This window comes from Alexandromys fortis, unplaced genomic scaffold (assembly GCF_014885135.2).
Source record: "Alexandromys fortis isolate MF-2015 unplaced genomic scaffold, M_Fortis_MF-2015_v1.1 scaffold_266, whole genome shotgun sequence".
In the NCBI taxonomy this organism is placed as follows: Eukaryota; Metazoa; Chordata; class Mammalia; order Rodentia; family Cricetidae; genus Alexandromys; species Alexandromys fortis.
The window spans coordinates 954,939-978,926 of NW_026068155.1; the positions used below are offsets into that span (position 1 = coordinate 954,939).

General features: G+C 41.6%; 1 protein-coding gene across 2 annotated transcripts in view; it reads right to left on the reverse strand.

Annotated features, from left to right (window-relative positions):
• Positions 1-23,988, reverse strand: part of Nexmif (neurite extension and migration factor) — a 136,671-nt gene that overhangs the window by 92,541 nt on the left and 20,142 nt on the right. The window contains exon 1 of one of the 2 annotated variants that reach the window (XM_050127339.1): positions 9,345-9,462. The exons of the other annotated variant lie outside the window; for it this stretch is intronic. The gene's annotated coding sequence lies outside the window, so the exon portion shown is untranslated. Of the gene's footprint in view, positions 1-9,344; positions 9,463-23,988 lie in introns of those variants that run through there. 2 annotated transcript variants of the gene reach the window in all.

Consider the following 23,988-nt stretch of genomic DNA (forward strand, 5'->3'; position numbering starts at 1 on the left):
GGTGAGCCTTTATATAAAATTTAATTAACAGGGTCTTTCCCGCAAGGAAGGCTCTTTGTGGTTTCCAGCTATCTTGTGATGCTTCTCACTTAGATATACTTTGACAGATTAAACCCAAACACTTCATATCTGTCGCATGATAGGTACCAAAGGGATACTACTCAGAAGGAAAAGGAGACAGGCTTGAGACATTCATTAAAGGAGACAATCAAAAGAATACCAGTGTTGGAGGGAGGCTGAGAATATGCCTCACTTCAGAGGGCTACATATTTTCCCTTTTTAACTAACCTGGCAACTTGTTTTTGACATATTTTGAAATGAAGGAAAAAGTGGAGTCATTTTCTTCAGCCACAATTTAAGTTGATCTGTTCTTTTAGTGTTGGGGATATAATCAAGAGTATAATAATTATATACCAGGAAAGTATTCTACTATTTCATTATATGTCTATCTGTAAATGTTCTCTTAAAATATTATTCCTAGAAAAATTATTATAGTTTTTTCTCATCAACTTGCAGGCAAATAGAATGATATATTTATGAGACTAAAGGCACATGACAAACATATGTATGTGAATATATGTGATTGTATAAACTTGTTTTTTCCTTTTAGTGAAAATAGATTTTTTTCTCATATATCTTAATTATCATTTCCCCTCCTACTGCTCAAAGTTATTTTCCCACTTCCCCTCCCATCTGCATCCACTCCATTTCTGTCTCTCATTAGAAAACAACCAGACTTCTAAAGTATAATAAAATATGATATAATAAATAAAATATAATAAGATAAAACAAAATCTAACTGTTTGGTTGGAACCTCCAGCTCACCCCCTGCATGATCCAGAAAGCCCCATTCCTGCCTCTCTCTCTCCAAACCCTGCCCTCTCAGAGAATCTCCAACAAAGAAAAGGCGCCAAAAAGCCCAATTCCACATTCCTGTGACTACCACAACTTCCTCCCCTGTGGCCACCAGCAGCCTAGGTCCCCATCCAAGCATTCCATCTTTTGACCATACTTTGGCACAAACTCAGCTTGTGGTGGACACGTCCTGACAGCTTGCCTACAGGCTATCTAATCTCCTTGCTTTAGCTGGGGCAGGTGGTGTCTCTGGCCTCAATCTCTGGGCCTGGAGAACCCACCCAGGAGTTGTTTTGCTCAAATAAACCTGTTCTACTTTTTCAATTTGGCTTTATCTGCCTTAGTGCCTTGGTGGAGAAGCCTACTATTGGAGATACAGAAAACCTACTATCTTGGTGCCGAAAGCTGGGAGGAGTTGAGCCTTCCTGCCCGGTGGACTAGGTCCTCTGGCTACGTGGGAGGCCATCCCTATCCCTTTATCTTTCTCTCCAGCAGACGTGATTGACTTTTGACTCAGGGTAAGTCACCCATTTCCCAGCCAGTGCCTACAGAGGTCAAGCCCCACCAGCACAGGTATCTGAGACTCTTCCAGCCTTCGAGCACCTTAGCCTGGTAGAGGACTGCCACTTTCCTGCACTCTTGCAGGAAGATTCTTCTCACACTCTCTTCTAGTCATACCAGTTTGTCTGGTACCTTTCCTTGGCCATGGTATCCTTGCCGCTTTGGGGATATCATCTCCTTGACCCCTACATAGTCTCTTTTGACTCCCATCTTTTTCTTTTTTTAATTGCCTCACAGATCCCTACACCAAACTGTACTGTCCCTACCCTCCCGGACCAAGTCAACCCCCAAGTATGGGGTATCTCCTAGTGGTTGCTACTCACCATCAGCCAGTCCTGGTTTGCCTTAAGGACCCCTTATCCTTTCCTTCTAGAAACCAGTTTCTTATTTGAAATCCATTGCCAAAAGCTAAAACCCATTATTACCAGCCTCTACCTCAAGGACTGTTAATCCCTATCGACTCCCCTGCAACACTCCCATTCTCCCCATGCAGAAATCCTCCAGTGTTTACCACTTAATTCAGGACCTCTGCCTCATTAGTGAGGCAGTTATCCCAACCCACCCAGGGTCACCAAACCTTTATACCCTTCTCTCTAACATTCCTCCTACTAACTTCCCACTTTCCTGGATCTAAAAGATACATTTTTTACTGTCCCTCTATACCCTGACTCATATTGCCTCTTTGCCTTCACCTAGGATGACCCTGATGCATGGTCTCCAGACAGCTCACATGGACTGTTCGCCCTCAGGGTTTTTGGTCTAGTCTCCATTTCTTTGGCCAAGCCTTAGCCAGGGATTCCACCATTGTCCCCAGTTCTAGCACACTTCTCCAGCATGTAACAACCTCCTACTTTGCAGTCCCTCCCTCCTCTGTCCCAATGAGCCACCATGTTGCTCCTAAACTACCTCGGCTCCCTGGGATACCGTGCTTCCCCATCTAAGGCTCAGCTATGCTCTCCCACTGTTGTGTATTTGGGCATTCAGCTCAGGGTCTCTAAGACCGTTACCTCCGATCAAGTCCTGAGCTCTGTGGGACTTACAATCCCTGACCGCAGCTGACCAGATTTTCTTATTTTGGAGCCTGATGGGATTCTTCTGTCACTGGATCCTGACCTTTGCCATCATGGCCATGCTCTTGTAAGAGGCAGCCAGAGAAACCCCCACAGGGCCCCTCAACCACCAGGCCACCATTCAAGGCCACTTCTTTTTGTACCAGGATGCTTTCCTGATGCCCCTCCAGTTCTCCCAGACTCCACCCACTGATACCACCTCTTCATAGATAAAAAAGTAGGAGTGGTTCCTGGGGTTCTAACCCAACCAGTTGGGACTTCAAATTGGGCTGTTGCTCTCCTGTCCAAGCAACTAGACCCTACTATGTGTGGAAAGCAGCCATGTTTGAGAGCTCTAGCAGCAGCAGGTGAACTTGCTCGGGATGCCCCCAAGATCACCCTGTTTCAGCCAATCACTGTATACTCCACCCACTGCCTCTCAAAACTTCTGAGTCATTCTTCTATTTCCCTCCTTGGGCCCTCATGGATCCAGGTCTTCCATTTACTGTTTCTAGAAAACCTCCAAATTACCTTGGCCCTAGCCCTGCTCTAAACTCTGCACCCCTCCTGCCTATCTCTTCCTCCTCTGATACTCCCTCCCACTCCTGCTTAGAGGCTGTGGAGGCCTTATGCTCACCCCAGTCTGGTCTCCTAGACCAACCTGTCACAGATCCCCAATTCACCTTCTTTGTTGATGGAAGTTCTCTTATAGAAAGATCAGGAAACCAGCAGGCGGCTTATGTGGTGGTCACTTCCACTAAAATGGTTGAAACAATCCATTTGCTGGTGGGGACCTCTTCACAAAAGGCCGAATCAATTGCCTTGACTAGAGCACTCCAAATAGCTAATGGTCAATGGGATAACATTTACACTGACTCTAAACATGCATTTTTAATAGCCCATACCCATTCTGTCCTTTGGAAGGAAAGGGGCTTCCTCACTACCAAGAGCACATTGCCAATAGACTCCTTATAGCCAAGCTCTTGGAGGCCCTCCAGCTCTCTGCACAGAGGTAGCCATAACCCACTGCCGGGACATCAGCCCTCCAACGATCCAGTGGCCTTAGGCAATGCCATGCCTGATTCAGTAGCCTGGGGACTAGCCTCCAGTGCCACTGGATCTACAGAACATACTTTGTTTTTGACACCCTCCTATCAGCCCTGCTACTAACCAGAGGAGAGCGATGAACTCCTGAATAAAGGAACAACACACACAAAAGACAAATAGTTCTATTTAAACAACCACCTCATCCTCTCCCAGGATCAGGGACTCTCCATCATTTTAGACATCTACCAAACCTTACATATAGGAACCAAGACTTTGTTCCACTTCTTAGAGCCCCTCTTTGGTTCCAACCACCTTCAAGCCCATATTGTACATGTCCACTCCTGTCAGACCTATGCCAAGGCTAACCTGCAGGGGACCTCCAGATATGCCAGCACTTGCACCAGCTCTGAGGACACCAATTGGGCAAGGACTGACAGGCTGACTTCACCCATAGGCCTACTCATAAGAAGCACCACTATCTGCTAACTCTTGTTGACACTTTTACAGGATGGATAGAGGAATCCTTCATCTTCAAGGAAACAGCAGATGTGCTGGCTTGGGTATTCCTTAAACACATCAACTCTCAGTTCAGTGTGCCACAGGCCATCCAAATGGGCAATGGCCCAGCTTTCACATCCAGGGTAACCGAGCTGGTATCTGAAGTCCTCAACACTTCCTGGAAACTCCACAAACCTTACCACCCACAATCCTCAGGGAAGGTTGAGAGGGCCAAGGGACTCATCAAACAACTCACCTAGCTCTCTATTGAACTCAGGTTGCCTTGGCTTTCCCTCCTCCCCATTGCCCTTACCCACCTCCAGACCACCCTATGCTCTCCTATAGGTTTTAACCCTTTAGAGCGCCATTACAAAAGGCTGTTCCATCTCAACCACCACCTCCCCATCCAGACCCCTTCACTGGCCATGTTCTTACCCTACCTCTCCCTTCTATGATCCTTTTTCTGTCCACATGCTGACAGCTATCTCCCTGTCCCCATGCCAATGGATATAACTCTTCCTGAGTCCACCCCACTCTCCCTATGGAACTGGGTACACCTCAAACAGTTATCTCTTAAAGCTCTAGAGCCCTGGTTGAAAGTACCCTACACTGTTATCCTCACCACCCCTTCAGCTGTCAAGCTCCCAGGACATCAGTGCTGCTACCACCTTCCCAGGCTCAAGTGGGCACCTACCCAGGATGAATGATCCGTGAAGCAACAGGAATCCTTCACCCTCCAGTTTTCCAGAAACCCAAAGCCGTAGTTTCTGCTATGACACCAAGGTGTCAATCTGTTACAGTACTTTACAGACATTTGCATTGTCTGGGGAAAGAGTGTTGTTACTGTATCAAGGACTCTGGCCTGGTAGAAATTAATATCGAGTCACTCCACAAATTATCTGAAGAACATTGCCAATACAAACAGGATATATCTCACTTCCATTCTTTCTGGCAATCTTCACTCTTTCAATGGCTAGCCCTGTTCATATGACTGAGGGTAATAATCTATTTTTTTTCTCCTAGCAACTTGCCTGCTTCTTCCAGGAACATATTCATGAAGTCTCCAGGCTCGTGGGTAATTGAATGCTTTTTCACCCATACTTCCTGTTGAGCACAAACCCACCAACTCCTAACTCCCCCTACTCACATCATCCCATGCCAGCAGGAAGTAGCCAGATTTGAACCTATGCCCATTGTTAGCATTCAGGCACTATGCTGGCCTTTCCCGTCATGTGGCAGGATGCACTCAGGCAGTACCCTGGTCCATCCAGGGTTCTGTGGCTGTTGTGTCACTATGCAGTCTGTGTACATGTGCTATGCCCCCTTTTAAGAGACAAGCTTTGCCGGGCGATGGTGGCGCACGCCTTTAATCCCAGCACTCGGGAGACAGAGGCAGGCGGATCTCTGTGAGTTCGAGACCAGCCTGGTCTACAGAGCTAGTGCCAGGACAGGCTCCAAAGCCACAGAGAAACCCTGTATCGAAAAACCAAAAAAAAAAAAAAAAAAAAAGAGAGAGAGAGAGAGACAAGCTTTACCCATTCCTCCTCTCATTCCTGCCGCTCCTCCAAAGAGGCAGGCAGGCTTTTGGGCCTTCCTCTCCCTCCTCCTTTCCATTCCCCTCCCCCAAATAAACTCTCCATGCAAGCTCTGTCGCATGATGGCATCTGTCTTGCATGCGTGCTCCCACCACTTTTTTAATTATAACATTGGTGCTGTGACCTCGGGAGACTCTCCTGGTGCTTCCTCCTGCCTACTGGCAGTACGGAGTACACAAGGACCCTGGAACCCGGTTCACATGTGACAGTCTTGGTTTTTAAACTAACAGATCACTGGGTCAACCATACAAAACCAGCAGAATTGGTAAGTTTCCCTTCTCCTGGCCAGCATAAATGCTTCTCTGGATCCGTGTAAGTGACTATTGAACATATGGCACCCCTCTGGTGTCCTTGGGAATCCTTTTGCTGACAATCACCTCTGGTCTTTCCCCACAAATGAGGCCTCATTTCTCATCTCTTGGACCCAAGCATCTCTTGGGTTTAGTCCTTCAGCTTCTATTCTTTGACTGACAAGTCACGGTGTGGCTTGTGTCTTTCTTGCTTGATCCTCACTTGATAAAAAGTCATTGACTCTTACTCCTCTACCTTACTCGTGGGGTCTGCATCTTCCACTATAATAAACTCATCTGCCTCTGCAGGGAGATTTGGCCCAAATATCCCTTAGATATCAATCCACATGGCTGCTTCCCAGCACCCTATATCCCAACATTTTATGGGACCTTTACAACTTTCTGCCAGAAATCTAATAAATGGAAGGAGACACCCTAATTTCAACCTTTATCTTACCTTCACTCCAAGTCCCTCCCTGTTCTTTTTCCCTGTGCTGGCTATGGACAAGTGGTGAGTCTGTAACAAGTATACAGTTGGTGCTCTGGCTCTATACCTCCCCTTAAACATATCTAGGGCTTGATGCAACTCAGGAGTGCTGCACTGCCCCTGACTCCCTTCTGGGTGACGGTGCAGTCTGAGGACACCTCCATCCTTTGGTGAAGCTGACTCAGGTACTCCGATCCATGTTCACCTCAGCACCACCCTCCTTTCATTGCCCAGCCTCTGCTGATGAAGCAGTTACATGTCACCAGGTTGCTTTCTGCCACTAGCTATGTGACATGTGCACCCTTAAAAATGCCCACCAGGCAGAGCTCATTCTCTTTGCCTCATCTCTTACCTTTTACTCCTTTCTTTCTTTCCTCCTATTCTAACTTCATTATGTGTGGCATGTTTGTTTAATGGCATACCTTGGCAGGGCTCACCAAAGGTACCCACTTTTTCCACTTTCTTTCTTTCTCTTTGTTCCAAAATCTGCTTGTATTTGTCTGCTCTCCCTCTCTAAATGTCCTGTCTAGGTCTGCTTCAATGTGGGATTAAGAGATGGAAAGCCAGCTTCATCTTGCTCAGCACCTACTGGTTTCCCCTTTTAATTTATTCAACTCCTGTTTAAATATATATGTCTATATATGTGTACATATATGTGACTTGAATTTAACTCTATATGTATGAACACAAGCTAGATTTAACTCTGTATGTGTATGTAACTTGGATTCAACTGTGTGTATGTCTGCATGTAACTATTGTTTAGAAAGCCACCACGTGGCTCTCCTCCATCTTGGCTGGTGACCTCATCATGATGTAGACAGCCACATGGTTGGCAGCCATTTTTTACTAAGTTTAAAGATTAAATGTATTAGCCCTAATGAGCTCTATTCATTGTATCTCCTTCTAGACTAAGAAAGCAACAAGTCTCAAATATTTTGGATTGGTATAGACTTATAGACTTTTGTATGGTGATAAAAATGTATGGGTAGGTCTGTTACAATGTACTGTATATGTGATTCAATTCTGCTTTAAAATATATTCTATATGATGATAAAAATTTAAGGTTATAAAGATATATTTAGATTAACAAAAGCTAACCTAGGGATTCATACCTAAATACTTTTATCTTTGTCAAGTGTTCAACATCAAGCTTCTAGAGAACTGAGATACATGTTAACATATGTTTAATAAATATTATATTTGATAAATAAGATATATATTCTATAATGGAATGCCTGGTCCTCCAAGAGGATCCAGAGTTGGGCATTTGGACAGAGGCCCCCATGATTTGTCAAGGGCAGTGCTGGCCTCTGTGCTCCCTCAGTCCCTGCTCACGGGCTACATCCCAACTCACAAGCCCCTTTTCTCCTGCTTCCATTTCACCCTGGGATCTTTCCCTTGTCATTTTTCTTTGTTCTCCCAAGAGACAGCCTTACAGCTGGCACAAACATTTTATCCATAGAATGGCTATTTTGGTTTCTTTACTCAGCATATTTTCTATCATTAAAAGGTTTTATTTTGATACTAGAAGAGCTGCCATTCAAAATCAGTATTTTTAAGGCTAAACCAGGCAGGAATATAATGCAAAGTTCTAGACTTACAACAGCTGTTCACCTATTGTAGACTGTTAAGGGATACAAGTCAATAGTCATCTTATAAGTGACCGAGTTCTTTAGTTGTCTTCACACTGAGTACTGATATAATTGATTACAGGGATAAGCCTTATTTTGCCCCCTGCATATGTTTTCAAAGTGAAGCTGAAAACAAGCAACTAGAAACAGTGTTTGTCTACTCAGACTTACCTAATAGTCATACTGTCTGCAAACGCTCAGATCTGCAGAATATCACATTTAAAATGTTTAATTAAAAAGCTTTCATAATAGAGAAATATGCCAGCTCCTGGCAGCATCCCTATTTCCTCCAAAGAAGATGGATGGGTACGGAAGAACCTTCACCTGAATCTTGCTTCAAAACTGGCAACTCCAGCGACTGAACAAAACTGCCTTTCACCTCAACTGCTGCAAAGACCCTCTTCAGACCGTGGACAACACAGGGCACTGAGGAATCAACTGCCTCTAGTTGCTTAGACAAAGGTAAACTGGTATTTCCACAAGTTCATGACTATGCCTTCCAGAAAAGACTGATGTTGCCCTGAGACCTCTGCCTTCAATGATCACAGAGGAAGTGGCTGTTTAGGAAACCAGCAACTAAGTCTCTGTCATTTTAAATCAGTAACTCAGGCAAAATTTATCTTTCTCAGAACTCTGACAGTGTTTGATGACTAGGCTAGAGGCAGCTTCGTCAGCTTAACAGCAACAACCAAGCCTTTAGCTGTCTTCTCAGTTCAGTTCTCTGTGTAAAATTCAGGTCACAGGCTTCACTTTCCTAGAGCTAATACTACGGCTAGACACAGTTCACCTTGCTACCAGACTCAAGAAAAGACTCTTTTATTTAAAGGAACTTGTTTCGCAGTGACTGCTCTCAATGGTCAGCCACCTCTATCTCCTGAATTAGAAGGTGCTTCAAGGTTTGTTTATGTGAAGATAAGAAAGCTTAAACGACGATAAGGAGAAAGTGATCTGAGAAGTATAAGAGAATAACATGATTCAGATTTCTTTTCCTCACTGTGCAACTGTTATATTCAGACTCTGAAAGTTCATAGTCTTAACAATAGTTGATGGAATTCTAATAAGCTATTAATCTAGCTCTGGCAGAGTACGAAACTCCATACTACGCCATTATACGATCAAGATTTTAAATTCCTTTTAGTTGTTTTCTAAGTATAGACTTAAAAGGTTCTTTTCATTGTCCTAAAAACATCTGTCACAGTTTTCCAGACAGAAGAAAGACTGTTAATGAATACAACCAAAATCATTTCTGGCATGAGTATACTGCTGTTTCTACAATATAAATTTCAGTATAGGTTATAAACACTTGGAATGCTAATGTGTCTAAAACTTACCTTTTCACAAACTCCAAGAATTCTTGTAAGCTTCGGGGAGTCGACTTGGATTCACCTTGAACAGGACAGATGCACCCCTCAATTAAGTACTGTTAGCAGCCTAATCCTCCCCACCTTTCTTTGGTATTGACACACCGCCCCACCTCAATTACCCACACCTAAGGAAAAATTTTCCCTACACTTAACTTTATCCTCTGCTCTGCCAGCATTTTGCTAGATCCAAGAGACACCGGACAGCACCACATGGAGAACAGTGGAACAGCCAGATATTCCTGAACGTGGCCAGCACCCCAGCTTTCTCAGGTCCCCCCAAGATTCCAACACTCCCAGATCAGCACGAAGCAGTCTTAAGAACTCTGTGTTCACATCCTCCTTACCTGCCACCCCTAACTCCTCACCTTTTTATAATAAACAAAAGGGAGGAATGTTAGCATTTAGGCATTATGCTGGCCTGTCCCTGGTCACCTGGCAGAATGCACTCAGGCAGAACCCTGGACAGCCCAGGATTCTATGGCTGCTATGTTACTAAGCAGTCTGTGCGCACGTTGTTACACCTTCCCTTAAGAGACAAGCTCTGCCTGTTCCCCCTTCTCTTTCCTCCAAAGAGGCAGGCAGGCTTTTGAGTCTCTCTCCCTCCCCTCCCTCCCTCCCTCCCTCCCCCCCCCCCCCCCCCCCCCCCCCCCCCCCCCCCCCCCCCCCCCCTCCCTCCCTCCCTCCCTCCCCGCTTCTCTCTCCCATTTCCATTCCTCTCCCCAATAAACTCTCCATGCAAACACTGTCACCGAATGGCATCTCTCTTGTACGTTCTCCTGGCATTTAAAATTATAACAGCCATATACCCAAAAGGGTCGAGATGTTTGCTTGGAACCTCCAGCTCACCTCCTGCATGATCCAGAAAGCCCCATTCCTGCCTCTCTCTCTCCAAATCCTGCCTTCTCAGAGAATCTCCAACAAAGGCACCAAAAAGCCCAGTTCCACATTCCTGCGACTACTGCAACTACTTCCTCTGTTGCCACCAGCAGCCTAAGTCCGCGCCTAAACATTCCAGTTTTTGACCATACTTGGGCACAAACCAAGCTTGGGGTGGACACATCACCACCCCTTGCCTACAGGGTACATAATCTCCTTGCTTTAGTTCAGGCAGGTGGCTTCTCCGGCTTCAATCTCTGGGTCTGGAGAACCCACTCAAAAGCTACTTTGTTCAAATAAACTTGTTCTTCTACTTTTTCAATTTGGCTTGATCTGGCTTACTGGGTTGGCAGAAAAACCTATTACCAGGGTACAAAAAAAAAAAACTATTACTAACATCAGACTTGAACAAGACAAATCAATAGGAGGAAAAGAGCACAAGAGAAGGCACAGGAAATCAGAGACACACTCAGAAATCTCACAAAAACGTTAAACTGGAAGATATAATAGAAGCACAGAGAACCTAGTTCCATGCAGACCTTGTACATGCTACCTCAGCCTCTGTGAATTCATATGAGCTTAGATATGTTGCTTTAGAGGACCTTGTTTTCTTGGTGTCCTTCACGATCTCTGGCTCTTATATTCTTTCTGTATCCTCTTCTGTAAGTTTTTCTGAGCCTTGAGGGGAGGAATTTGATAGAGAAATTCTGTTTAGGACTGAGCATTCCAAGGTTTCTCACTGTCTGAATAATGTCTGGCTGTGGATCACTGTATTTGTTCCCATCTGCTTCAATGAAGCGTCTATAATGATGGCTGAGCAAGGTACTAATCTATGACTACAGCAGAATGTCAGTAGGAGTCATTTTATTGGAATACTTGTTGTAAACTAGTAGTATTCAGTTTGACCCTAGGTCTCTGGACTATCTAGTCTCAGGTTCTTGATCATCCAAGTATAATCTGGCATGAGTTACATTTCATGGAATGGGCTTTGAGTCAGATCAGGTATTGGCTTGTTACTCCCACAAGCTTTGTGCCAACAATGCCTTAGCACATCTTGCAGACAGGACACCATTGCAGATCAAAGGGTTTATAGTTGACTTGGTATTTATGTTTTGATAGAAAAAAAATATTTTTAATACTGAGGTACTTAATACCCTTGTTATACTTATATAACCTTATTTTATATAACCTATATATTCTTATTATATTTGTAGTGTTATATATGTATATAATAAGGATATATAATTTATTTTCAAGTGGTTCAGGAAAAATGTAATGAAACTGATAAATGAGGAAAAATACTAATAATAGGTAAATTTGTGTAAAGTTGTTTAAAAAATACTTAGTGTAGAATTTATTTTCTGTTAATTTGAAATTATTTCCAACTACAAAGTTTAACATGGGGCTGGAGAGATGGCACAGTGGTTAAGAACACTTGATGCCATTGCAGAAGACCCAGGGTCAATTGTCAGTATTTCCATTGGGCAGCTATACCTGCCTATAACTCTTGCTCCGGGGGATTTGATGCACTTTCTGGCCTCTGTCAACACTGTGTGCATGTGTTACATATACAGACAATCAGGCACATCAATGTACACATAAATGAAAATATATTTAAAATTTTAAAGCTAGAAATGGTTCCAATACTTCCACCTCTCCACCATACCAATATAAAAAAACCATATTAAATATCTAGGAGTTCAGAATGACATCAGAAGAAAGGCCATAACAATGACAATGCTCTCAAAAAAATTCTTGCCCTTTAATCTTTAAGAATGCTGACAAACTGTCAAACTGATGTTTTCAGAACTCTGGAAATTAACCCAAGACAGCAATTCAAGGAGCATTTAAGCAAAAACAATGACTGTGTTGCAGCAAGAAGAGTAAGCTTTGGAGGTGTTATAATTTTCCTTATTTCCATTTCCCATCTCCTCCTCCTTTTAATCTCTGCTGTAGCTTTGAAAATTAAAAGCCCACAATGGCATTGAAAATCAACAGTAGAACACAATGAAGCCAGAGTCATTGGAGAGGCAGAATGGGTTTGGAGGTCTAACAATAACCCATTTTCAGAAACCTGTCATTATTTGGCTTGTCTGGTGGCTTCCTGGAATATCCTATTCACAAAACTTGTCTTTATTTGACATGACTAGGAGCTATCCCAGTATGAATGGCCTCTTCCTCGAGGCATTTGTTGAAAACAACCAATGGCAATTTTTTAACATCATGGCTGTCTGATGGAATGAGTTAAAAGAAGATAAAAAAGATCAAGAAAAGGGCCTGAAAGGAAAAGCTGGAGAGTAAAATGTTTCTAACGGGGATATGAGAAACTCTGCCATGCTCCCGGGATATCTCCGTGGGCTCATGGAACTTGATGTTTATGTTCAGGCTTGTGTGCTTGCTTAGGAAATACTGGAAACGGGTCTGAGCTCTTCCTTCCTTTATCTGAGACAGCTTCACGTAGTCCAGGCTCACTTAATTTGCTGCCAAAGATGACCTTGAATTTATGAACCTCAAGTCTCTACCTTCTGGGTGCTGAGATTACAGGTTTTCACAATGGCCAGTTTAGGCAGTCTTGGACATTGAATGGATGGATAGGCAAGTACTCCATCAACTGAGCTATATTTGTAGCCATTACACATTTCTTATCCCAAGGGTCTACACAACACAAACTGATAACGCATAAAGTTTAGTGTTGAAAGTATGCCCCGGGTCTGGAGAGATGGCTCAGTGGTTATGAGTACTGGCTGCTCTTACAGAGGATGAAAGCTAAATTCTCAGCACCCACAAGGCAGCTCACAATTGTCTGTAACTCCAATTCCAGAAGATCAGTCACCATCACATAGACATACATGCAGGCAAAACACCAATGCACACAAAATGAAAATAAATATATCATTAAAAAAGAATGTCCCTACATGTGCACAAAGTCCCTCTGTAATGACCAAAAGAACTATTGATTGCAGGTGTTTAAGGAAATCTCTATCCATTTATTGCTCACTCCTAAGCTAATCAAGCAAACTTCATTGGCCCCAAAAGATACAAAATATAGACTCCAATTAATTATTGAAAGGTACTGGACAACAACAATCATTAACTTGTGAAGGCAGAAGAACCGTGTGATTTCTAGGTAGCATCCTGCTTAGTATTTAAAATGGTCACATTATTTAAGCTCTCTGATTCAAAAAAGGAAAATAGATACATGAAGAAATTCCAAAAATATGGCCCATGCACAGAATAAAAGCAACCAATAGAAATTGCTCCTGTAGAAGCTCAAATGGTGAACTTATTGGAAAAACACCATAAAATAATTGTAACTGTATTGCAAAACTAAAGGAAAACTGTATCTAAAGAACTAGAGGGAAGTGTAAGAACAATGTCTCAGAGACTATAAATAAAGACATGGAAATTATAAAAATTATCTGAATAGATATCCTGGAGTCCAAGGGCATAAAATGAAAGATTCACTAAAAAGGCAAAATTGTACAACTGAACAAGTAGAAGAACAAATAAATGACTCTCAAGACAAGCCAACTGAATTTAACATCAGAAAAACAAAAATGTGAAGAAAAATAAACAAAGCCTCAGAGACTGTGGAAATTATCGATGCACTAACATACACACAATGGGATTCCTAAATGGAAAGAAGAAAAAGCAAAATAAATATTTGAGGAAATAATGGCTAATGTATTTTCAAATTTAATAGAAATAGTAATGATCACATGCAAGTTCAACAAACTCCAAATAGCATAAACTCAAAAAATATTCACACCAAGATACATGGTATTTCTAACAAATTCATCTGGAATTTAGATGGTAGTATAAAAATAGAAGAGACTAGCCAGGGAGTGGTGGTGCATGCCTTTAATCCCAGCACTCAGGCAGCAGAGGCAGGCAGATCTCTGTGAGTTCGAGGCCAGCCTATCTACAGAATGAGTTCCAAGATAGCCAAGTCCACACAGACAAACCCTTTCTTGGAAATAAAAGAAGAGGAGAGAAGAGGCTAGAGATAGCAAAATGAAGAAAAACATAAAAGTAGAAAAAGGTAAGATAGTTACTTATCACTTAAAAATCAAGACTATGATATTTCAACATATGAAAACTACATGGAAATAAATTTCAGGAAAATCATATAAAGCATACACAGTAGAAACACTCTCATTTCAAGAATATACTGACATTTAAAACAGTGATTTAATATTAGGTAACTGCTGAATATTGGTCATAGTGTTTGTAGATGATATAATTGAATTACCTGTGTGAATTTATAATTATTTTCCTTTGTAGATTATTTAATATTTTTATTTGCATGCATGTGTGAAAATGTCTATATGTTTTCATCTGTGTAGAGGGTGTCTTAGTTTATTTGCTATTTATATTTATAGTTGTAAAGAGACACCATGACCAAAGCCACTTGTAAAAGAAAGTATTTAATTAGGGCCTTGATTACAGTTTCGGAGGTTGGGTCCATGACCATCACAGCAGGGAGCAAGGTAGCAGGTAGGCAGGCATGTGCTGGTACAGTACTAAGAGATTACATTTTATCTGAGAGTAGAAGACAGAGAGAAAGGCAGGAATGGCATGGACTTTTGAAACGTCAAAGCCTACCTTCAATGATATATCTCCTCCAACAACGCCACACTTCCTACTCCATACCAAACATTTTTACTAGTTGGGGATCAAACATTCAAACATACGAGCCTATGGGGGCCATTCTCATTTAAACCTCCTTCCACTCCCTAGCCTCCATAGGCTTGTAGCCATTATCATAATGCAAAAAGAATTTACCCAATTTTTAAAAAGTACTCATAGTCTGCAAACAGTCCAAAGAGATTCAAGGCAATCTCTTAACTGTAACCCCTGTAGAATCAAAAAGAAAATTATATATTTTCAACATACAATTGCATAGAATATACGTTATACTCGACCAATGCAAGACCAAAACACAGCAGGGTATACCCCAAATCCTACAGTTATATGTCCAAAGTCAAAGGTCTTAGATGGCTCTTCAGATCTTCCACATCTTTCAGCTTTTTTGACTGCAATACTCTTCTCTCTCTTGGGCTGGTTCCACTCCCTGTTTGCAGCTCTCCTCAGGAGACATCATGCAGCTCTGGCTTCTTCAACATCTTGGGGTCTCCAAGCAATCCAGTGATGTGGGATTCCCCTCTGTATGCTGCAAATATGTGTTACTACCATTGATTAATAAAAGAAGCTGCTTCAGCAGGGCAGAAAATAGTCAGGCTGGAAGAGAGAGAGAGAGAGAGAGAGAGAGAGAGAGAGAGAGAGAGAGAGAGAGAGAGAGAGAGAGAGAGTAGGCGAAAAGTCAAAGAGATGCCATGTAGCCACCAAAGGTGACAGATGCCGGATGGAACTTTACCGACAGGCCAGAGTCACGTGGCAGTACATAGATTAGTAGAAATGGGTTAATTTAAGATGTAAGAGTTATTTAATAAGAGGCCTAAATGCTCACCTTACTAGACCTGGATGGAGGTGGGTGGCCCTTGGACTTCCCACAGGGCAGGGAACCCTGACTGCTCTTTGGGCTGACGAGGGAGGGAGACTTGATTGGGGGAGGGGGAGGGAAAGGGGAGGCGGCGGTGGGGAAGAGACAGAAATCTTTAATTAATAAATAAATAAATAAATAAATTGGTTATAAAAAAAAAAAGAGGCCTAAGCTATTGGCCAAGCAGTGTTGTAATTAATATAGTTTCTGTGTGATTGTTTCGGGTGTGGGCGGCTGGAACAAATGAGCAGCCTCCACCTACAATCAAGGCTTCACTTTCACCGCTTCATATAGTGGCCTCCCTGGGTCTCCATGGAGGGACTTCCCTGTCACATGCCTGGCCTCAGAGGCTTTCCTTAACTGCAGGGGAGATTCCACTACCCCTGTACTCTTGTATGTGTCACCACACTAAAGTCAGGATCATGTGGCCAATGCTGCCAAGTTTCCTTGTCTCCTTGGGATAGAGTATGGCCCCCTTCTTGAATTACAGTTGTATTTGTTTTTCCTTTGTGTTGCTTTACAGAAATAGATAATCTCTGAAGTCTTTTCTACCTGGAGCAGTATTAACTGGGTAGGGTCTCCTTCTAGTCCATTTCTTTTCAGGCCTCTATTTCTTTCAGCACAGGCCCTGGCTCCGACCTTATATTCCCTGGCATTCTTTTTCTTCTCATATTGTGCATTTTGTATTTTTACCCTGCTTTCTCTTTTTAATTGTAGATCTTCATAAGAGTGATCACTGATAACTACACAACAAGTCAATAGTAGGCTGCCTTGAAATCATGTCTGCCAATGAAATTAATTAAAATCTTTTCAGTTTAGCCTCCAACAGTTTTTTTTTTTTTTTATGACAAGGGCAGAACTTAGTGACACTATTTGCCAAAATATCACAAGAATAGTCCCTGGCCCAGTTGCAAATACTATTCCCTTCTGAAACCACTTGAGCTAGGCCTCCACACTCCACACTGCTTTCAGCATTAGTGTCTTTCAAACTCCTATGAGGATGGGCCACTGATCTCGGCTTATAGCATTCAATCACTTTTCTAAGTCTCAAAGTTCTCCACATCCTAAAAAAAATGCATGATCAGGCCGGTCACAAAAATACAACACTCCTTGGTACCAATTTCTGTCTTAGTTACTTTTCTACTGCTGTGAAGAGACACCATGACCAAAGAAAGCATTTAACTGGGGGTTTGCATACAGTTTCAGAGTGTGAGTTCATGAACACCCTAGCAGGAAGCACAGCAGAAGGCGGGCTGGCATGGCGGTGTAGCTGAGAGCTTTCAACCTATCCACAAGTTGGAGGCAGAGAGAGTGAGACTGGAATGGCCTGGACTTTTGAAACCTCAAAGCCCACCCTCAGTGGCACACCTCCTCCAACAACACCGCCACAATTCCTAATCCTTGCCAAACAGTTTCACCAACTGAGGACCAAGCATTCAAACATATGAGCACATGGGGACCATTCTCATTCAGACCACCACAGGAGGCATATAGTGCAAATTCTAACTGGTCTTAATGGAAAAACAAACTGGAGTCAGACATTAGGGGGTGAAAGCCGAAAGATCAGAGAAATAGAGCATCCAGCCACTAGTTCTTACCTCTACCGAATGCTCAGGCCAAAGTGAGCAAGATTCTGTCCCCACGAATCCTCACACTGAATGCCATGAACTCCTGTCTCCTCCCACCTGGTGTTCCTCTCTCTGCCCAGCAGAATTATTCCTTCCTGTCTCCACTTCTCTAGTGTTGGGATTAAAGGTGGTTGTGTGACTCCCAGACACTGGGATTAAAGGTGTGAGTCACCACTGTTTGGCTCTGTTTCTCTTTTAGACTAGAACAATTTTGTGTATGTAGCCCAAGGTGGACTTGTACCCACAGAGATCCATCTTCCTCTGTCTCCTGAGTGCTGGAATTAAAGGTGTGTGCCACCACTGCCTGGCCTCTATGGTTAACTAGTGACTAGCTCCACACTCTGATCCTCAGGCAAGCTTTATTTGTATAGTACAAGCATAATATCACTACAGGGGCATATATGCATTTATGTACACAAGCATGTGGAAACCAGCACAAAGTGGTAAGTGTCTTCCTCAATTACTTTTTGAGATAGGATTCTCACTGAAGTTGAAGCTTGTCTATTGGTCAGACCGGCCAATAGGACCCTGGAATCCTCCTATATCTTTCTCACCAGTGATGGGATTACAGGTACATACTGTCATGTCATGCCTGACTTTTTACATGAGTTCTGGGAATCCAAACAAATGTCCTCATGCCTGTAAGGCAAGTACTTTAGCAATCTTCATAGCCCTGATATCTACTTTCCTTTTAAAAAGACTTTGTGTGTGTGTGTGTGTGTGTGTGTGTGTGTGTGTGTGTGTGTGTGAATGGGGGGGAGTCTTGTGTGAGTGTATGCACATACATATATGTGCAGATGCCATCAGAAGCCAGAAGAGGGCATCAGATCACTTGGAGCACTTATGAGTCACCTGACGTGCGTGCTAGGATTAGAATTTATGATGTCCTAAAGATGGAGCAGCAGAAGCTCTTAACCACTGAAACATCTTTCTAACTTGGTATTTTCTATACTACCTTTCTCAGTTTTTGACATTTATAGTGAACTTCATCAAAAAATAATGTCTTATTTTTTTGTGGTGCTTGCAAGCACTTTATCACTGAGAGACACTCAAAGTTCCATAATAACAAAAAGATGTTTAAATTGCCTGATGTCTGGGATTATATATGCTACTTTTTCTCCCCATTGTCAAAAGTAGCAGAGAAATGATCATATATTGATATCCAAATATTTTCTCCAATAAACATACTGACATAATTGCAACATTACATGTGCATGTACAAATCATAAATACTCATTAGTAAACTATATCACATTTACTAATGGATGTCAGGCCTGACCACAATTTCTGACATATAGAAATATATATGTGCATAAGTATATATTTAAATTATAGTTTCTATGCAAGTAATACTATAGCAAGAGTCCTGTCTAATTTCCCTACTATCTTACCTATACCTATACTATAGTGAGTAAACATTCTCCACTCATTGAAGATAAGAATAGAAATAGGACAGGCATCTTAGAAACAGGGGCCTGAATTTGTGTCCTTGGTCAGAAATTGGAAAAGTCCTTGGTTCTAACTGGAGGCCCAAAATGTCAGCAATATTTGGGGTCTCTGATCAATAGATTGGCCCCTAGATGATTTTAGGGATACTTTGTTGGGTGACAGAGTGTTCCAGCAGCCTTAGAAGTCACTGCAGCTTTGGATCCCGCGGTCCATTTACTGGTAACACTGGAGAAGTAAACAGCAGCTATGGTGCTCCTTAAATTGCCATCTGAAAAGAAGGAGGCATCCATTTCTGGTGAAAAAATAAAATCTAATTTCTATTTCTGGGTCTAGTTGGAGACCCAAAATATTAGTCAATTCTGCTGGGCTTGTCAATCATCTGATCAAGAAAAAGTTGAGTCACATGAAGTCACAGTAAGGAGATGGGATGACTAATTATGCCCTTAATGAGATAATGCACGTTTCCTTACCAAAATCCCTGTCCTCAGTGAAGTCGCTTACAGAGTCGCTGCCATGTAGCTCTGTTAAGACTGTCTACCTTTTCTTTCCCTTTTTTCTAAAACCTTTTTTCTAGGCATGTTTGTCCATGATGTTCTTTTTTCTGAAGGTCCTTCCCTCACTTCTACTATGGATTTTCTTATTCACCATGTGGCTGCTTGCTTAACATGCACAATTCTATCTCAATAGGCATGGCTTTCTCTCTTCTCTCCATTTTCCTAATCTGAGCAGTTGTCAGGATTTGTAACTTGCCTTCTCTGCTGTTTCCCTCTTAAACTTAAGTAAAATTATCTTTAGTCTTTGCTTGGAGTTCTTTTCTATGTTTTTTTTTTTTTATTAATGAGACTAAACCCAAAAAGGGCACTTCAGTTTCCCTGGTAATACACTCCCTATCACCCAATGTAAGAAACCCTACATAGACACAGAAGGGACATTAAAGAAACTGAAATCAAAACTTTCCAAGGAGAGTCACTACAATGGTATATTATTTGTGTTTTAATAAATAAAGCTTGCCTGAAGATCAGAAGGCAAAGCAGCCATACTAGTCAACCACTCAAGACAGGGAGTAGAGGCACATACTTTTAATCCCAGGACTCGGGAGACAGAGGCAGATGCCTCTGTGAGTTCAAGGCCCACCCTGGGCTACACAAGGTTGAATCTGTCTAAAAGAAAACAGCTCACACAAAGGTGGTCCCAGCACTTGGAATCACACACCTTTATTCCCAGCACTAGAGAGGTGGAGACAGGAACAATATGGCTGGGTGGAGAGAGGAATATAAAGGGGAAGAAATAGGAACTCAGTGGCGTGTGGAGCCTGAAGATTCATGGAAATGGGGTCTCACCCTTTTTTGGTCTGAAGATTTGGTAGAGGTAAAAGGTCTCTCTAGTGGTTGGCTGCTTTGCTTTTCTGATCTTCAGGTTGAATCACAGTATCTGTCACTGGGTTTTTATTATTCGTGCTACAAGTCACAAACTAACCTTCCCATTTCATCAGCAATAGAACTTATAGCTAGCTCAATGTTGTGCCATACATGGTTTTCTTCTGGCATGATGGTGGCTTAAGACAAGAGAAAATTTGTTTTTAGTATTTTACCAATATTTGCCCTTTATTACATTTCTTAATTCCATAGAATACTACTCCATATCACAAAACTTAAAATTTTGTGCCATCTGTAGAAGTTATACAACATTTGTAATTACTCCAGGGCCATAATAAATGCAAAGAATTCTTATCCCTTCCATTGTTTGTACTAAGACATCAGTGCCAGAATAAGGTATGAAAGAATAAATTCCACGTATTACCTAAAAGGTCAAAATTGAGAAGCTTAATCACTATTTATTTAGCTAAGAGAAATTAGGAGTAGAAAGAAATTATTTATTATACAAATTATCTGAGGGCTATTATTAAATGGAAAAACTTAAAGAATGGATATTTAAAAAACATGTCCACAGTTGCACACACATGGTGCACATACTCAGGGGGAAACTGGAAACCAAACTAATTTGTAAAAAGAGGGAAAGGGTAGAATTTTGTAATCTGGGCATTATTCATATTTTGGGTTGAAGTGTTTTTTTTAATGTATATGGAGGTAGTGATGAACTGTAGCTTTAAAAGCATTTTTATTTTTGCCCATTAGATGTCATTAGCAACTCCAAACCCAATTCTTACTTATTAAACAGGTCTCCAGATATTGCCAGATGTCCCAAATAGCAAATTTTCCCACATTGAAACTGTATGTCTTATGACAAAAAGATTTCCGTAGTCTGTTTCCAAGAAGCATGTTAGAAAACACAGATGCAGGACTAGCTAGTTGTTACCCTTATTGGTCCTTCTACAAACAAGGGTTTGTGGTTTTTCATGGTTAATAGACGTTTTTAGCAAGAGCAAAAAAAAAATAGCTATCTAGTAATGAGCCTTCTTTGTGATGGCTTAATCAAGGCTTGTCTTGCTTTCTCTTTTTCAGCATAACTGCCCATGGAGCACTGAAGCACCAAGGGACCCAGTTAGGGACATCCATGTGTGATTTCCTTTCAATTTTCCAAATTTGCTCTCTCAGAACATTCTCATATTTGTCCAGCAGTTCCTATATATGCTGAATTTCAAAAAAAAAAGGCAGAAAAGGAATTAGGCTGAGGAACTGATGGTGAGTTAAATGTAGAACTTATTTATCTATAAACATTATTGTCCCCATCCTTAGTTAGCCACTTGGCCTTGAATGTGATGACCCCACACCGATTACCTACTGAGGGTGATCTCATGGATCACAGGAGACAATGGTTGTAAATGTGCTGTAAAAAGCTATAAATCTCTGCAAAATTACACAGTGTTTATTATGCCCGCTAATGTTTAGGTCTGTAAAGCAAGAGACAGAAGTATTCTGTGAGGATCAGAATGGGATATATGAATTTGCAGGGCTGAAGAATAAAGGTAGAAAAGAAAAGAATGGGATATGAAAGCAACTTGTTGGGCTTTGAAAATAAAAACCAGTGAGATGGAAGGAAGCCAAGTTCTGACCTCAGGGATAAAACAGTTTTGTTTTGTTTGAGCACAGAAGTGGCAAAAGGCAAGTGAGTACAGGAACTACAATTACAAATAAAATATTATGTGTCTTAACACAGCCAGGTTCTATAAATTTCAATGTTAGTGATTCCCAATCTATGCGCCTTGAAACAAGTACTCTCAAAACGTTACTAAAGACACTTTCAGCAAAATGAGTTGAGGGACGTATCAGAGTCACCATACGCACACTAGAATGAGTCTTTTAAGATCTGTAGCAAAGATATTGTTTTATTTTGTGTATTTAATTATATACTAAATTAATCTAAACACAGAACTTTGTTTCCTTTAAATCTAACACATGGTGACATACACTTTCCGTCCCACCACTCAGGAGGCTGAGGCAGGAAGAGTGCAAGCTAGAGTTTGTCCTAGGCCACCTGGCCTGTTTTAGCCCATGAGCCTGAGTTACAAATATGAGATCATGGTTAACAGAAAAGGAAAAAAACTCAAATTAAGGAATGCAACACTCAGGATCACAAAGGACCATAAAGAATATGAGTCTTTAAGGTGTCTTCCAGGCATTATGTGATGGAATGGTAAATTTCTCTTCCAAGAGCATGTCTCATTTTTTTTTCCTGAAATGGTACATCTAGATTTGAGCTTGAAAGAATATGAACAAGAAAGAGCCAACAAAGCCCATGAAAGTGATAAAACTGTTTTAAAGCAATAAATTTAAGGATTGAGATTGTATAGAACTTTTGTGCATGTACATCTCAGAGGTAAGAAACAAGCAGCAAATGTTGCTTGTTTATGGCCATAACTAAGTATATAGTTCTTTCAGTCTGTTTTAATATTCTTTCCTCTGTTGGCTGCTTCTAGATCAGTGATTCTCAGCCTATGGGTCCTGGCTCCTTTAGGGTCTCATATCAAATAATCCTGAATATCAGATATTTACATTGCGATTTATAACAGTAGCAAAATTACAGTTACGAAGTAGCAATGAAATAATTTTATGGTAGGGGATCACCACAACGTTGGAAATGTATTAAAGGAATTTTGATCCCAGACCTATTATGTCTCTCTTCACCAGCTATAGAGATAGTTTTACCTAATGTAGTGGAAAGGAGGAAGGGTTTCATGCACTGTATAAAAGTCAAATGCCCGTCTACAATTATTAAGTAGGTACAATTTAGTTTTCGAAATCAAGCACATACTAGAAGAAAACAGGAGCCAGAAAAGATGGAGAAAATGCCAATCCTCTGGTTTTGAAAAGTTGGCAATTGACAACTGACTTGAAAAATTATTAAAGGATTTTGGTGCAGGGGCTCTAAAAACAAAATTTTATATTTATAGAGGCGACTCCATTTTAAAATCATGCAATTGTACTTTAAAATGCAATATGTGAATTATGTATATGTTTTCAAACACATTCTTGTTCCTTAGGTAACAAACATGTTCTATTCCTTCTCCAAAAATTCCCAACAGTCCCTGTGGCCACAAGGGTAAACCCACTGTACACAGTCACACTCATCTCTCAAGTCAGAAACCAAAGCTCCCGCTCTTTCAGGCCATCTGGCCGAGGCGTAGTGATTGAACACTGAATGAGCACATTGGAAATCACAAGATACAGTAAGAAAAGTGGGCACACCAATCATTCAGAGCTTTGACCCTGCTTACCCAGCCAGAGAGGAGCACAGAAGAGATGAGAATGAGCACTGGCAAGATGCCACACGGCCACTCTATTCATCATTAGATATGCTGCTGCGGCGGCTACCAACTAAATATGGAGAGGAAGAAAAAAAATCCCTTCCTCAAAACAGACCTACAGTGGGTGTGTAGCTTCAATCTGACAGTCTCGTTTCACTTCGACGCTGTTGGAAAGGGAAGGATGGAGGAAAGGAGAGAGAGGAGGAGGTGAGAGAAAAAACACAACCATTTTTTTTCTAGTTAAATTTCAGAATCTTCTCAGGATGCAGTTTTAATTCATTGAAAGTTTTTTCTTCCAGCCCTCCCTTCTTTAAAACTTGCTGTACTCACTCACCTCTCCTGTGTGAAAATATGTATGTATGCACATGCACGCACACACACACACACACACACACACATGCAGCATTACCTTTGATATGAATGAAATCAGGCAGAGCAATTCTGCCTCAG